General features: G+C 38.5%; 1 non-coding gene across 1 annotated transcript; it reads left to right on the top strand.

The window, feature by feature from the left end:
- The first annotated feature begins 497 nt into the window (after positions 1-497).
- Positions 498-605, top strand: LOC148568045 (small nucleolar RNA R71). The gene has a single exon (XR_015881552.1). It is a non-coding gene; the product is annotated as a small nucleolar RNA R71 (small nucleolar RNA).
- Positions 606-15,942: the final 15,337 nt, after the last annotated feature.

The following is a 15,942-nucleotide window of genomic DNA, read 5'->3' on the forward strand; positions in this document are numbered from 1 at the left end:
CTTCCACCATTATTGTTGTTGAAACCTTGTTGAGGTCTCTGTTGATCCTTCTATGAGAGATTTGGATGGTTTCTCCATGAAGGATTATAGGTGTTTCCATAGGGTTCTCCCATGTAATTCACCTCTTCCATTGCTGGGTTCTCGGGATCATAAGCTTCTTCTTCAGAGGAAGCTTTCTTAGTACTGCCTGTTGCTGCTTGCATTCCAGATAGACTCTGAGAAATCATATTGACTTGATGAATCAATATTTTATTCTGAGCCAATATGGCATTAAGAGTATCAATCTCAAGAACTCCTTTCTTCTGAGCTATCCCATTATTCACAGGATTCCTTTTAGAAGTGTACATGAATTGGTTATTTGCAACCATTTCAATGAGTTCCTGAGCTTCTGCAGGCGTCTTCTTCAGATGAAGAGATCCTCTAGCAGAGCTATCCAATGACATCTTGGATAGTTCAGACAGACCATCATAGAAAATACCTATGATGCTCCATTCTGAAAGCATGTCAGAAGGGCATCTTCTGATCAATTGCTTGTATCTTTCCCAAGCTTCATAAAGGGATTCACCTTCCTTCTGTCTGAAGGTTTGGACTTCCACTCTAAGCTTGCTCAATTTTTGAGGTGGAAAGAACTTTACCAAGAAGGCGTTGACTAGCTTTTCCCAAGAGTTCAGGCTTTCTTTAGGTTGTGAATCCAACCATGTCCTAGCTCTATCTCTTACAGCAAAAGGAAGAAGCATAAGTTTGTAGACTTCAGGGTCAACCCCATTGGTCTTGACAGTGTCACAGATTTGCAAGAATTCAGCTAAGAACTGATGAGGATCTTCCAATGGAAGTCTATGAAACTTGCAATTCTGTTGCATTAGAGAAACTAATTGAGGCTTAAGCTCAAAGTTGTTTGCTCCAATGGCAGGGATTGAGATGCTTCTCCTATAGAAGTCGGGAGTAGGTGCAGTAAAGTCACCAAGCACCTTCCTTGCATTGTTGGCATTGTTATTTTCGGCTGCCATGGTTTCTTCTTCCTTGAAGAGCTCTGTTAGGCCCTCTAAAGAGAATTATGCTTTAGCTTCTTTTAGCTTTCTCTTCAAGGTCCTTTCAGGTTCAGCATCAGCTTAAACAAGTATGCCTTTATCTTTGCTTCTGCTCATATGAAAGAGAAGAGAACAAGAAAGTAGGGAATCCTCTATGTCACAGTATAGAGACTCCTTGAGGTATCAGAGGAAAAGAAGAATAGAAGGAGGAGGTAGATGGAAGAGAATTCAAACATATAAAGAAGGAGGGAGTTCGAATTATATCTTGAGGAGGAGTGTTAGTCCTTTAAATAGAAGGATGTGAGAAGAGGGAAAGAATTTTCGAAATTAAAGTAAAAAATTTTGAAAATTTGGTGATTGATTTTCGAAAACTAAGATTGAGAAAGAAATCAATTGATTTTTGAAAAAGATTTTGAAATCAGAAATTAAAAAGATATGATTGAGAATTAATTTTGAAAAAAAGATGTGATTGAAAAGATATGATTGAGAAGATATGATTGAAAATCAAATTAAAAAGAGAAAGTTTTAAAGTTACAGTGGATTACTTGATTAACAAGAAATTAAAAGATATGATTCTTAAAATTTAAAATTTGATTCTTTCTTAATAGGTAAGTAACAACTTGAAAATTTTGAAGTAAATCATTAATTTTAGCAAGGATTTTCGAAAATAGTAATAAAAATATAAAATGGAAAGAAATTGATTTTGAAAAGATATGATTGAAAAGATATGATTTGAAAAAGATTTGATTTTGGAAAATTATGAAGATTTGAAAAAAAATTTGGATCAAAAACAAAATCTTCCCTCTAGTGTCATCCTGGTGTTAAACGCCCAGAATGGCATCCATTCTGGCGTTTAACGCCCAAAATCCTACCTTTTTGGGTGTTAAACACCCAGTCAGGGTACCTGGCTGGCGTTTAAACGTCAGTTTTCCTTCTTCACTGGGCGTTTTGAACGCCCAGCTTTTTCCGTTTGATTCCTCTGCTGAATGTTCTGAATCTTCAATTTTCTGTATTATTGACTTGAAAAGACAGTTTTGAAAATATTTTTGAATTTTTGATGATGAGAAACAACAATAAAAAATGCAACTAAGAGACACCAAACTTAAAAATTTTCATATAGGAGACACTAACAAATTGAGAATGCATATGAGAAACAATAAAACACACAAAACAAGAGAATTTAAAGATCAGAGCAATGAAATCATTAAGAACAACTTGAAGATTAATGAAAAACATATTGCATATTTTCGAAAAATGCAAGAAGAATGCAATTGACACCAAACTTAAAAATTGATACTAGACTCAAACAAGAAACATAAAATATTTTTGATTTTTATGATTTTATAAATTTTTTTGAGATTTTTGAAACTTATATGGAAAAGAAAATAAAGAGATTCAAAACTTTTAATAAGAATTCCAGGAATCATGCAATGTTAGTCTAAAGCTTCAGTCTAAAAAGATTAGACATGGTTGGCCAAGTTTCAGCAGGACATTACATTCAGCAGCTAAATTGATGAGAATCAATCAGCTTTTGGATGATAAGAACATTACCTTGAAACTCTAGAATCCATTCTTAAAAATTCTGAAAAGTACCTAATCTAAGCAACAAGATGAACCGTCAGTTGTCCAAACTCGAACAATCCCCGGCAACGGCGCCAAAAACTTGGTATGCGAAATTGTGATCATCAACAATGGCGCCAAACGACTTGGAGCTCTTAAACATGAATCACACTTTGTCACAATTCCGCACAACTAACCAGCAAGTGCACTGGGTCATCCAAGTAATACCTTACGTGAGTAAGGGTCGATCCCACGGAGACTGTCAGCTTGAAGCAAGCTATGGTCACCTTGTAAATCTCATTCAGGAGACTTCAGATGGTGATGGAGAATTGATAATTAAAAGATAAATAAAACATAAAATAAAGATAGAGATACTTATGTAATTCTTTGGTTGGAATTTCAGATAAGCGTATGAAGATGCTTTGTTCCCCCTGAACCTCTACTTTCCTATTGCCTTCTTCCAATCATTCATACTCCTTTCCATGGCAAGCTTTATGTTGGGCATCACCGTTGTCAATGGCTACTTCCCATCCTCTCAGTGAAAACGTTCCGAATGTGCTATCACCGCACGGCTAATCATCTGTCGGTTCTCGATCATGCTGGAATAGGATCCATTGATCTTTTTGCGTCTGTCACACGCCCAACAATCGCGAGTTTGAAGCTCGTCACAGTCATCCCTTCCCAGATCCTACTCAGAATACCACAGATAAGGTTTAGACGTTCCGGATCTCAGGAATGGCTGCCAATAATTCTAGCCTATACCACGAAGGTTCCAATCTTAGATTAGAAACCCAAGAGATACGCATTCAAGCCATTGCTAGTAGAACAGAGGTGGTTGTCAGGCACATGTTCATAGGTGAGAATGATGACGAGTGTCATGGATCATCACATTCATCAATTTGAAGAACGAATGAATATCTTAGAAAAGGAATAGACTTGAGTTGAATAGAAAAACAATAGTACTTTGTATTAATTCATGAAGAACAGCAGAGCTCCACACCTTAATCTATGGTGTGTAGAAACTCCACCGTTGAAAATACATAAGAACAAGGTCTAGGCATAGCCGTGAGGCCAGCCTCCCAAAACGTGATCAAGTGTATGAAAGTATGAGTCAAAGATTTTTAAATACAATAGCAAAAGGTCCTATTTATAGAGGACTAGTAGCCTAGGGTTTACAGAAATCAGTAATTAATGCAGAAATTTTCTTCCGGCCCCACTTGGTGTGTGCTTGGGCTGAGCATTAAAGCTTCCATGTGTAGAGACTTTTCTTGGAGTTAAACACCAGCTTTTGTGCTAGTTTGGGCGTTTAACTCCAGCTTTTGTGCCAGTTTTGGAGTTAAACGCCAAAATTCTTGAGCTGACTTGGAACGCCTATTTGGTCCATCAAATCTCGGGCAAAGTATGACTATTATATATTGGTAGAAAGCCCAGAATGTCTACTTTCTAACGCAATTGAGAGCGCACCAATTGGGTTTCTGCAGCTCCAAAAAATTCAATTTGAGTGCAGGGAGGTCAAAATCCAACAGCATCTGTAGTCCTTTTTCAGCCTCTGAATCAGATTTTTGCTCAGGTCCCTCAATTTCAGCCAGAAAATACCTGAAATCACAGAAAAACACACAAACTCATAGTAAAGTCCAGAAAAGTGATTTTTATTTAAAAACTAATAAAAATATAATAAAAACTAATTAAAATATACTAAAAACATACTTAAAACAATGCCAAAAAGCGTATAAATTATCCGCTCATCATATATCTTCAGCAATTCCAACTACTATAATAATGCTTTTATCTGCTAACACAAAACGAGCTGTCGACCTTTTTAAGGGAGGGAGCCTCAAAGTATCATATATAGACAAATGCATTATACTAACACATGCTCCTAAATCACAGATACAGTCAGAAAATATCACACCTCCAATGGTATAGTTAACCATACATGGTCCTGGATCACTACATTTTTCAAGTATTCCCCCCATTAAAGCAGATATAGAACTACCTAAAGGAATAGTTTCTAATTCATTAATTTTATCTTTATGTATGCACAAATCCTTTAGAAACTTTGCGTATTTAGGTACCTGTTGAATAACATCAAAGAGGGAAACAGTTACCTCGACCTTTTTGAATTTTTCTACCATTTTGGGGTCAAGTTCCATCTGCTTTCTGGGTTTCCTTGCAAGTTGTGGGAAGGGAATAGGAGGGGCATGATTTGTAGCTTCAGCATCCCTTGGGGCTTCCTTCTGTGGTTGAGCTTCTTCTTCTTCAACTATGTCTTGTACGTCCTCTTCTTCTTCAGCATCTTCCACTTCTACCACATCCTCTGTTGGCACATTTTCTGGTGGGTTTGGCTCCTCATGGTTCCTCTCCTGTAATATGGTTTCGAACCTCAAAGTGATGGCGTTGATGCCAACTTTGGGATTAGGCAGTGGTTGAGAAGGGATTCCATTAGGGCTTGAAGGTTCATGTGTGGAATTAAGTGAGGAATCCATCCGGGAGACGAGAGCTTGTAAAGTGGCAGTCAAGCCATTCAGACTAGAGTTCAGCTGCGCATGCATGTCTTGTTGTCCTTGCGCAAGAGAACGGAGCATCTCATCAATTAATGAGGAATTAGAATAAGCAGTCTGAGAAACTTGTTGTTGGGTTTGCTGGGGTCCTTGTGATTTGATGACAAGTCATCTTAGCCTATTTTAACTAGCCTTTTTCTTTTGTTTTTAATTGAATTATGCACTTTCTTGAGCCATAAGCAAGCCAATTGGGTAGATTTTCATGTTTCCTTTGATTTAATCAACCATGTATGAATTCATGCTATTTCATGAGGTTTTATGCTAAAATTGTCACATATTATGAAAGAATGAATATCTCATGATTTTGAGCATAGCTTTGATGTGTTTGGTTGATTAATGATAGGTGAAGAAAGCTTGGAGAAAGGTTGAAGCAAAGAGGAATGGCTAGGAGTGAAGAGAGGAATAAGTGAAATTGAACCTGGAGGCATGAAGTTAGCCCCAACGTTAGCCCCCTAACTTGGAGGCTAACGTTGGGCATGAAGATTACTCCCTGGGCTCCCCACGTTTGAGCCAACGTTAGCCCCCTAACTTGGAGGCTAACGTTGGCACATGAATTCCTCCCTGGCCATCCAACGTTTGCGCCAACGTTAGCCCCCTAACTTGGAGGCTAACGTTGGCACATGAAGACATAAGGGAGAGGGGCCAATGTTTGCGCCAACGTTAGCCCCCTAACTTGGAGGCTAACGTTGGCGCCACACACCACAAGGCATACAAGGGGTATACTTCCAACAAGAATAACTTGAGCTACAGAGCTCCAAATGAGGTGATTCAAGAAGCATTGGAAAGTAGGAATCAAGAGCTTTCCAAGCATATATGGCACTGCATGGTGGACACTAAAATTGAGGGAGAAAACTGCCCCGCAATATGCATAAACGAACATGGTGGCAACCTGCAGTGAGGCCAACTGACCTCTGCACCTTCAAAGGAGTATAACTCGAGCTGTAGAGCTCCAAATAATGTGCTCCCAACGGCATTGGAAAGTAGACATCCAGGGATTTCCAACAATGTATAACAGTATGGGGTGGACAATACATTTGAGCCTCCAGAACTGGCGTTTTCGCCAACGTTTGAGGGCTAACGTTACCTCAAACGCTGCACACCAAAGCCAGCGACCATGCCCTCTTCAAATGATCATAACTTGAGTTGTAGATGTCCAATTGAAGTGATTCCAAGTGGGTTAGAAAGCTGACATTCAGAGCTTTCCAACCATATATGATAGTCTATATTGGGCATAAAATTGGCAACATGACAAGAGGACAAAGTTGGCCCCATAAATGTGAATAAGGGAGGCCAACGTTAGGGTCAAAGTTAGACCCCTAACGTTGGCACCAACGTCCAAACCAGAGAATTATGCTTGCTGCTATGAAAATTTAGGGTCAAAGTTAGACCCCTAACTTTGGCTCAAACGTTAGGTCCAACTATGGCTAATTTCAAAACCGGTTCAATTGGTTCAATTCGGTTCCTCTTCAAACTCCAAGAGCAATCAACCAAGGCCTTTATCAACCCAATTCCATCAAGAGCAAGGGCCCAAATGATCATCACTCAAAGGCACAAGAAATAGATAAAATAGGAATTTCATTTAATTGTAATTTGTTTTTAATTTCATTTTCATTTCCATTTTGTAAAGCCTATATAAGGCATCATTTTCATATTTGTGGGGAGGCTGGCTCCACTAGGGAGCACTAGGATTCGAGAACTCTCTCTTTAATTTTCTTTTCTTTGTTTTTGAGTCTTGGGTGGAGAATTGAAGGTGTTCTGTTTCATTCTCCCTCTGAGATTTCTCTCTGTTTACTTGCTGCATAATTTGAAGGAATTGTGATTTGAATCAAAACTCTCTTTACTGCTTTCCTCTCTATTTTCTTCTGCAATTATTCTCTATTGGATCAAGGAAGGAATTGAGATCTAGACTTGGTTATCTAGTCTCTTGGGTCCTGAGATCTTAATTCCAATTTTACATTCTCTGTTTATTGCTTTTCATGTTTATTTACATTTCTGTTTTGGTTCCGAATCAATCAAATCCATCTTCTACTTCTCTGCTTGTTGCAATTTAACTTTTCCTTGTTTAATTTCTGCAAATCCAATTCCCAATCCCCTTTACATTTAATGCAATTTATATTTCTTGTCATTTAAGATTCTTGCAATTTTAATTTCTTGCTCTTTAAGTTACTTGCCAATTTACATTCTGCAACTTTAAATTCATTGTCATTTACTTTCTGTTGGCTACAATTTCACACAATTCACTAAATGTCAGCTTGACTAAACTAATCATCCACTAAAATTGCTTGATCCATCAATCCCTGTGGGATCGACCTCACTCCCGTGAGTTATTATTACTTGATGCGACCCGGTACACTTGCCGGTTAGATTTGTGTGTTTTGGGAGAAATTTATTTTTCACCAAAATACTCATCAAGTTTTTGGCGCCGTTGCCGGGGATTGAATAGATTGACAATGATTAAGTGAGGTGGTGATCTAGATCAAGCATTTTTTCTTTTCTGTTTCTTTAATTTTTGACTTGCACACTAACTGTTTGAGACTTTGTCTCTACTAACCCCCACTGCACTCAAGCTACAGAATGCTCTGTGCATCTTTGCTGTTTTGGTTGTATGACATGAACTAAGAGAGAGTTCTCCATCTCTGGAATTTCTGAAGAAGGGCACCAAGAAATGGAGGAGACAGTAAGGAAGTCCATAGTGAGAGGAGAAAAGCTGAGGCACTATGATTTTCAGCCTCCATGATCAAAGAATGAAGGATGTCAAGCTAGTGACAATAAAAGAGCGCTTGTTGGGAGGCAACCCAACCTGAGGTAGTTTTCTTTTCATAGCAATTTTAATAAAACGGTTAATTAGTTTTATCTATAATGCAAGAAGCTAAGTTTGGTGTTGCACACCAAAACAACATAAGAGAGAATGAAGGATTCTAAGTTTGGTGTTTCACCAAAATCCCATCATAAAATAACTTTGTTCTTGGTGGAATTGGGTTGAAAGAGGCCTTGGTTGATTGCTCTTTGAAGATTGAAGAAGAACCGAAGTGAACCAATTGAACCGGTTTTTGAAGTTGGCCAAAGATGATCTCAACGTTAGGGTCAAAGTTAGGGGTCTAACTTTGACCCTAACTTTTCATATCAGCAAGCTAAATTCCCTGGTTTGGACGTTGGTGCCAACGTTAGGGGTCTAACTTTGACCCTAACGTTGGCAATGCTTGGTGTGAGTGGCGCCAACGTTAGCCTCCAAGTTAGGGGGCTAACGTTGGCGCAAACGTTGGCTTATTCCCCTATTGTGGTTCATGTGCCAACGTTAGCCTCCAAGTTAGGGGGCTAACGTTGGCGCAAACGTTGGTGCCCAGGGGAGAAACTCTCAAGTTCCAACGTTAGCCTCCAAGTTAGGGGGCTAACGTTGGAGCTAACGTTGGCCACTTCCAGGGATTGATTTACATGCCCAACGTTAGCCTCCAAGTTAGGGGGCTAACGTTGGGGCTAACTTCATGCAACCCGGTTCAATTTTCATTTATTCCATTGTCCTCTCTTCACTCCTTGCCATTCCTCTTTGCTTCAACCTTTCTCCAAGCCTTCTTCACCTATCATTGATCAACCAAACTAATCAAAGTTTTGCTCAAAATCATGAGGTATTCAATCTTCCACAATATGCAACAATTATAGCTCAAAACCTCATGAAATGGCATGAATTCACATATGGTTGGTTCAATCAAGGGGAACATGAAAATCTACTCAATTAGCTTGCTTGTAGCTCAAGAAAGTGCATAATTCTAATGAAAACTAAAGAAAAAGACTAGCTAAAATGGGCTAAGATGACTTGTCATCATGATTGTCTTAGGTGAGGTGCCCTATAAGGTTGGTTCTGATTCTGGTGTCTGTTGTTGTTATTGTTATTCCACCTCTAGTTTCTGTTATTGTCTCTGCCTCCTCTGTTAAAGTTGTCCCTCCAGCCATGGTTAGAATTATCTCTCCAGCCTTGGTTGGAGTTGTCTTGCCATCCATGGTTATTGTTGCCACGTTGGTTGTAGTTGCCACCTTGTTGATTGTATCCTTGATTCGGGCGGTCATAGAAGTTGTGAGTGGCTGCCACAGTGTTGTCTTCCTGGAGCTGCGGGCATTCATCAGTATAATGACTATAATCAGCACAGATCCCGTATACTCTTTGTGGTACTAATTGTTGGCTTTGTTGTGGTGAAGGCTGGGCTTGTTGTGCTTGTTGTTAGTTCAACTGCATCTGTTTCAGTAGGTTGGTCATTTCACATATACTCTGTGTCAGAGCAATAGTTTCTTTGCTAGAGGAAATCTCTGCAACAGCTTTGGGGCTGCACCTCTGTCTGTGATTCCTAGTGGACTCAGCTAAGTCGCTGATCAGTTGCCATGCTTCATCTACGATTTTGTACTTTTTCAAAGAACCATTACTGGCACCTTCCAGTGTAGTCTTATCCTGGGGGTTCATGCCTTGAGTGAAGTGTAACAACCCTAGTTTTTGAAAATCAAATAATTAGTTATTTGTGATTTATTTTATTTGTTGATAATTTTATTTTAAGAAAATTATTTTACTAAGGGTAATTAAATGGAGTTTCATGATAATTGAAGTTTAAATTAATTAGAATTTTTATATAATCTTTATTAGATATTTGGTATAATTGAAATTATAATTTTGATAATTGAAAAATAAGAAAGAATTGTATAATTTAATTTAAATAAATTCTATTTTGAATGAATTATGTTATTAATTTGAAATCCTAGAAATTATTTTATTAGAAATGATTAGATTGATATTTATAAATACTATAAGTTTAAGTCAATTAATATTTATGTACAATTTTTATTATAATTAATTATTTTATAAGTTGAAATTAAAGTTTCTGAGATAGAAAAATAATAGAGATTTGTATGATTTAATCTAGAAAATTGATATTTGAATTTAAATTAGAAATAATTGATTGAACTTAGCAATATGTTGATAAATAATGTTCCTAAATATTTTTAATAGAGTATATTTGATTTTAAAATTACTCTACTATTCAATTTTATCAAAATATCTATTCATATATATCCATATTACTTTATAAAATCCCTAATTTCTAACCCTAATTCCCAAATTAATTTACAAACCCTAATTTCCCAAATACAGAAACCTAACCCAGTTACCCCTCACCCCAGCGCCGTTTTCCCTTTCACTCACTCAGCTTCATCCCTCAACCCTAACAACTGCAGCCTCACCTTCCTTCACGTAATAAACACATACACATGCAGATGTAGAAATGAGAGATAGAGATTCGAGATCCAGAGAGTGAGGGAGCCGTGTGGAAGAAGAGAAGAAGAAGGGCGTGGCGTCGCCGGCTGGGTACCGTCGCCGTTCAACCTCGTCCCGCCGCACCTCCATGGTCGCCGTTGCTGCGAGCTCGCCACTGCCGAGGAGAAGCTGCCGTCGCATCCTGTCCCGCCGTCACTGTCGCTGCCCTGGAGCTCACCCACCGTCGTCATTGAGGGGCCAACAGAGAGAGAACGAACGTGGGTGAGGGTCGTCACCAGGAAGAGGAGCTATGCTCCACGCCACCGTCGCCACTAGTCCACGGCCACCACTGCGAGGGTTCCGCCGTCGTCGTTCCAGTGCCGCCATTCATGCTCTCCGTTCCCTTCATCGTTCTGTCCAGCATCACCAGCACTGAAGTTAGCTTCTACCACCATCAAGCCTGAAGGGAAGCGCCACTGCTATTGCCCGACAGTAGCTTCCTCTGCGTTCCCAATTCTCTTCTTGAAACTGTAACACTCTTGCTCATGCTTTGTTTCCCGAATCTATTTCTCTACCATATCTTGTTCTGATTACAATAAGTATATGTTAATGTCTCTGTTTAGTGTTATCGTACTTATCCGGAACCACTGATGTCACCGCTATAGAAGTGATTGGGATAGGCGTGATTGTCATTGTTGTTGCTGCCCCAGAAGAAGTGAGGCTGCTACTTCTGTTCCGGCCACATTGGCTGTTGTTAACGGCGAAAAAGAAGGGGATCGTTGCGTTTAAATTTGACGGTTTCGACTAATTGAGGTAGGAGATTTAACATTTTTAATTTAGAATGCCTAAGAAATTAATTAGATAAGTGCAAATGGTTAATAATAGTTAAGGACTTCTTAATTTACATGAATGACTTGAAATGTGTTTTGAGAATGGTTAGCTATTGCAATTTTTCTGAGTTATGATTTGAATTAAATATGGTAGTGAATGGTGATTAAGCTTGTGTTACTTACTGAATTGAAAATATGCTGAGTTACTTATTGAGAAAAACTGACATGTTGATGATTGATGAGTCGAGTTTGAATTGTGATTGGTTAATGCTATGACTGATATTGGTTTTCTGATTTTAATGGATTTGTTGACAATTATGATTTCATGTGATATTGCTGAATTGGTTGAAATGTGGTTGTGGTTACTTTGAATTATAATTGAAATTAGATGCGGTTGTGAAATGTGACTGAATTATTGATTCTGCGATGAATTGGTTGAGATTCTGATTTTGAGTGAATTATTGACTTTTTTGATGTTGAATTGGATATTTGATGTATGGGAATGGCTGTAAAGTTTACTTGTGACTAGTTAAGATTGGTTTTGGTGGTTATTGAAGGATTGGAACTAAGCGATTAAACTGTTTTGAGAACCTGTGATTTTCTGAAATAATATAGTAACCTTTAAGAGTATATAAATAATTTATTAATGGTTAGACTAATTTTCTATGTCATGAGTTATTGATTCTGACTTGGCTGTGATTGTGGCTGGTTTCATTGTTTTAAGTGATTAATTGATGAGGTTGATTTTGGTTTGAGGCCATGCTTGTTACCTAAATTTCGGGTTACATTGATTTCTTAATTTGGTTGTTGACTTAAGATTTATTTGAAGATGATGGACATTGTTGCAAGCTGGTTTGGAAAATGTTATTTACTGGATATGCTAATTTGATTGGATAATTTTGTGTGGAGTATTGAACTCAGTTTGAATGAACCAAAATTGAAAATAAAAATTGTAGAACGAGTTAAAGTTTATTTGACAAACAGATCTCTTGGAAATTCGGATTTTATTCGATTATGTCAAGTTGGTTGTTATTGCTGTTTAAGATTAACTAGAATTGATTTTGAGAACGGTTAAAGGATTGAAGGTTGATGGTGCACGAAATTGTGATGTCAATGTTCACATTACTCTCTTACAATTTCGCACAACTAACTAGCAAGTGCGCTGGGTCGTCCAAGTAATACCTTACGTGAGTAAGAGTCGATCCAACGGAGATTGTTGGCTTGAAGCAAGCTATGGTTATCTCGTAACTCTTAGTCAGGATATAATATCAATAATAATTCTTAATTTGAATTGTGAAAAGTAAGAAGGGCAGAACACAAATTATACTTGTATGCAATGAGGAGAATATGTTGGAGTTTTGGAGATGCTTTGTCTTCTGAAATTCTGCTTTCCTCTGTATGCAAGCTGTGTGTTGGTGGATCACCGTTGTCAATGGCTACTATCCATCCTTCCAGTGAAAAGGGTCCAGGTGCGCTGCCACCGCACGGCTAATCATCTACAGGTTCTCGATCGTACCAGAATAGGATTTACTATCCTTTTGCGTCTGTCACTACGCCCAGCACTCGCGACTTTGAAGCTTGTCACAGTCATTCAATCCCTGAATCCTACTCGGAATACCACAGACAAGGTTTAGACTTTCCAGATTCTCTTGAATGCTGCCATCAATCTTGCTTATACCACGAAGATTCTGATTAAGAGATCCAAGAGATATTCATTCATTCTACGGTGAACGGAAGTGGTTGTCAGGCACGCATTCGTGGGGGAATGATGATGATTGTCACGTTCATCACATTCATGTTGAAGTGCGAATGGATATCATAGAGAGGAACACACATGTTTGAATAGAAAACAGAAATACTTGCATTAATTCATCAGGACACAGCAGAGCTCCTCACCCCCCAAAAATGGAGTTTAGAGACTCATGCCGTCAGAGATTACAAATTTCAGATCTAAAAATGTCATGAGATACAAAATAAATCTCTAAAAGTTGTTTAAATACTAAACTAGTAAACTAGGTTTACAGAAAATGAGTAAATTATGATAGATAGTGCAGAAATCCACTTCTGGGGCCCACTTGGTGTGTGCTGGGGCTGAGACTAAAGCTTCTCACGTGCCTGGGCTGTTTTGGGCATTCAACGTCAGGTTGTAACGTAATTCTGGCGTTGAACTCCAACTTGTAACGTGTTTCTGGCGCTGGACGCCAGACAGCAACATGAAACTGGCGTTGAATGCCAGTTTACATCATCTATCCTTGAGCAAAGCATAGACTATTATATATTGCTGGAAAGCCCTGGATGTCTTCTTTCCAACGCAATTAGAAGCGCGTCAATTGGACTCTTGTAGCTCCAGAAATTCCATTCCGAGTGCAGAGAGGTCAGGATCCAACAACATCAGCAGTCCTTTTTCAGCCTGAATCAGATTTTTGCTCAGCTCCCTCAATTTCAGCCAGAAAATACCTGAAATTACAGAAAAACACACAAACTCATAGTAAAGTCCAGAAATATGAATTTTTCCTAGAAAATAATGAAAATAAACTAAAAACTAACTAAAACATACTAAAAACTATATGAAATTAACCCCAAAAAGTGTATAAAATATCCGCTCATCACAACATCAAACTTAAACTGTTGCTTGTCCTGAAGCAACTAGATGAATAAATTAGAATACAAATGAGTCAAGAAACAATAATATCTCAGAGTTTTTAAGTGAAGCTCAGATTCTAATTAAATGAGCGGGGCTAGTAGCTTTTATTGTTATTGATTTTTCTAGTTCAGTATGTTGATTCTTGAACACAGCTACTTTTATGAGTCTTGGCCGTGGCCCTAAGCACTTTGTTTTCCAGTATTACCACCGGATACATAAATGCCACATACACATAATTGGGTGAACCTTTTCAGATTGTGACTCAACTTTGCTAAAGCCCCCAATTAGAGGTGTCCAGGGTTCTTAAGCACACTCTTCTCTTTGCTTTGGACCTTGACTTTAACCGCTCAGTCTCAAGTTTTCACTTGACACCTTCACGCCACAAGCACATGGTTAGGGACAACTTAGTTTAGCCGCTTAGACCAAGATTCGATTTCCTTAGGCCCTCCTATCCACTGATGCTTAAAGCCTTGGATCCTTTTTATTACCCTTGCCTTTTGGTTTTAAGGGTTATTGGTTTTTTCTGCTTGCTTTTTTTTTTGCAAGCTTTGTATTCACTGCTTTTTCTTGCTTCAAGAATCATTTTTATGATTTTTCAGATTGACAATAACATGTCTCATGTTTATTATTCTTTCAAGAGCTAACATATTTAACATTCAAGAACATCAAATTCCAAAGACATATGCACTGTTCAAGCATTCATTCAGAAGGCAGAAAGCATTGCCACCACATGTAAACAATTAGAATTTGTTTTATTAAAAACTCAAAAATTATTGCCTCCTTGTTCTAAAGAAAATCTTCTATTTTATTCATGTTTAATGATGATGAGAAAAATAAATTATAGCTTAATTGGGGATAAAATAAAAATATAAATACTTATTGCCATTATATGACTCCTAAGGTGAAACTCAAATAATAGAAAAGAAAGTTATCCCAAGGTTAAGGTTAAGATCAGAACTCAACAACCTTGACTTTGGGAAGCGGATGCCTCTTTAGTCTGTGGGGTGCTTGGCCCTTCAAGAGATAGTTTCTGACGCTTTAGTTCTCTTAATTCACGCCTTGCACCTCTTGTTCTCTGAGCAGTTTGCAAAGCATGCTGTTTTGATTTTGTTGTTCTTCCTTCAATTGATCCATGGTTTCTTGCAACTTAGTGACAGATGCCTCAAGATGCTCCCAGTATTCAAATTGAGGGAGTTCTGGTAGGAATTCTTGTGCCCTCCTCTTGATGGGGTCATCCTGCATCTGTTGTTTTTCCATTGTGATTTTTGTGATTGGTTGCTCCACTGAGATATACTCTGTTATTCCCATCTTTATTCTAGCATCTTTGCAGAGCATAGAGATTAGGCTTGGATAAGCCAACCTGGCATCCTTGGAGTTCTTGTTGGCAAGTATGTAGAATTCAGATGGGATCAGTTGATGAACTTCTACTTCTTTTCCCAACATAATGCAATGGATCATCACTGCTCTTCTTATATTGACTTCAGAACTATTGCTGGTGGGCAATATAGAACGCCCAATGAAGTCTAGCCATCCTCTGGCGACTGGTTTGAGATCTTCTCTCTTGAGTTGACTTGGGGCACCCTTCGTGCTGGTGGTCCACCTGGCTCCAGGGATGCATATATCCTCTAGAATCTTATCCAGGCCCTTGTTTGTTCTCATCATTCTCCTATTGAAGGAGTCTGGGTCATCTTTCAGCTGAGGTAGCTTAAAGATCTCCCTAATTTTGTCAGGGTGGATGTGAACAATCTTTCCTCTGACCACAGTCCTATAGTCGTAGAGGGCAGCTCCAGATATTCTCTGCCTGTCTGTTTACCACAGATTAGCGTAGAATTCTTGAACCATATTCCTTCCCACTTTTGTTTCAGGATTAGCTAGGACTTCCCAGTTCCTGTTTCGAATCTGCTCTTGGATCTCCGGATATTCATCTTCTTTCAGATCAAACTTGACTTCCGAGATCACAGATCTTAGACCCATTATTTTGTAGTAATGGTCTGAATGTTCTTTGGTTAAGAACCTCCCTTGATTCCAAAGTGGTTTTGGAATACTCTCTTTTTTGCCTCTTGGAGTGGGTTGTTTTCCTTTAGGA

This window comes from Arachis ipaensis, chromosome B4, assembly GCF_059453495.1.
Source record: "Arachis ipaensis isolate K30076 ecotype BB chromosome B4, ASM5945349v1, whole genome shotgun sequence".
Lineage (NCBI taxonomy): Eukaryota > Viridiplantae > Streptophyta > Magnoliopsida > Fabales > Fabaceae > Arachis > Arachis ipaensis.